The sequence below is a fragment of the Acanthamoeba castellanii genome (assembly GCF_000313135.1).
Source record: "Acanthamoeba castellanii str. Neff unplaced genomic scaffold scf7180000084697, whole genome shotgun sequence".
Lineage (NCBI taxonomy): Eukaryota > Discosea > Longamoebia > Acanthamoebidae > Acanthamoeba > Acanthamoeba castellanii.
Genome location: NW_004457437.1, coordinates 83,293 through 84,830, shown reverse-complemented (window position 1 = coordinate 84,830; position 1,538 = coordinate 83,293).

The window sequence follows — 1,538 nt, the reverse complement described above, 5'->3', positions numbered from 1 at the left end:
CTGTGGGGCCCACCGCAAAATAGTTGGCTCCGCTGAAAGCAAGTGACGCTACTAACAGCCAGCCCACCAAAGACAGCCTGCCCAAGTGATTTAGCTCCTGGCCGGTCATTCGATTACTTGAGCCGCTGGACGTCCAAACTGCAAAGAAAGTTGTAGTGTGGGGCTTGTCGGGGCGCAAAGGACCGCTTGTTGTATTTATTAATGCTGCGACGCATGCCATTGGCTCCCACCATTCCAGGTAAAAAAAGAGAACCTTCAGAATAGTCCCCAGAATAGTCCTAATGTTTCTTAAATAGTTTCCTTGGGCGGCGTTGTCATTATCAGCGTTGGCATTACTGTTTTTTTGTGTTGGGTCATTGGTCAAGACAAGAAGGCCTGGTGTGTTGTAGTGAAGAGCAGGTCACCCCAATAGTTCTGCACACTCACCATGCCTCAGTCATGGTGGTGGATTGCACCCTCTTGAGTCTGGGGTTGTCTATGTGCAGCTCATTGTCACCTCTGTACTGGTGCACCACCATGCCATCAAGGGACCACTCTTGCACCACATCATGGACAGTGTGGAGCTGGTAGGGAGATTGCATGGAGTATCACCCCTCACACCACTACCCAGGCAGTCCACTCACTCCCTCTCCAACAACTCAATGCAGGTGTTGCAGATGGTGGGTTTTCCAAGAGTGACCCTCATCTGATCACACCATATGGGGGAGCATGCCATTCACAGACAATCAAGGTATTGTCATCTATTATCATGTAAAGAGATATATTTCATAACAATATGTGTCAACAATGGCAGGCATCATGGTGTGGTGTTGAGAATGTTTGGCATGACATCAAGGCCATGTTCCCAATCCTGTGTGGCAAGTTCCACCATGGTTGAGGCCTACAACCAATTGTGGCAAAGGTGTGTGCACTCCTCTACAACCAACTCTTAAGACAACAGATTGCCAACTCTCTTCACACATTTGATAAAGCTGATGGAGGGTTCTTTGACTCCAGGAAGCCTTGAAAATAAAATCTCATTGTACCTGTCTGGCCCAGCTTCTGTGATAAACAGGAGTCTTTTTCCATCTGTCTGGGTGCCATTGGCACAGCAAAGTGCCCTTGCAGCAACTCATTTAGGTTTTATGAAAGGACAGTGGAAAATCAAAAAAAGTGCTCTGCACCCACAAGACTTGAGATCAACATGGTGGTTAGAGAGGAGGACAAGGAAGATTGCTTGATGAACTCATAACAATGAGACCTAAATCAATTAAACAGAGTTTTCATCAAATTGACAAACTTTTTTCAATCACAAAGACATCTGAAGTGAATGAGTTTTTGAATTCTGCTCAGTTTCATTGACCTTACCTTGTCAGAGCAATCTCACTCACTGCTTGCATGGTGACTGTGCATGTCAGCACATCTCTTTGTTTTTGAAACAAAATTTGTGTTTATTCCAAATTACTCTGTTTGCCTGCAAAAGCTCATTTTTTTCTTGGAATCTTATCAACAGAATTGCTGTTTTCACGTATGTTACACACACCTGAGATGAGAACATT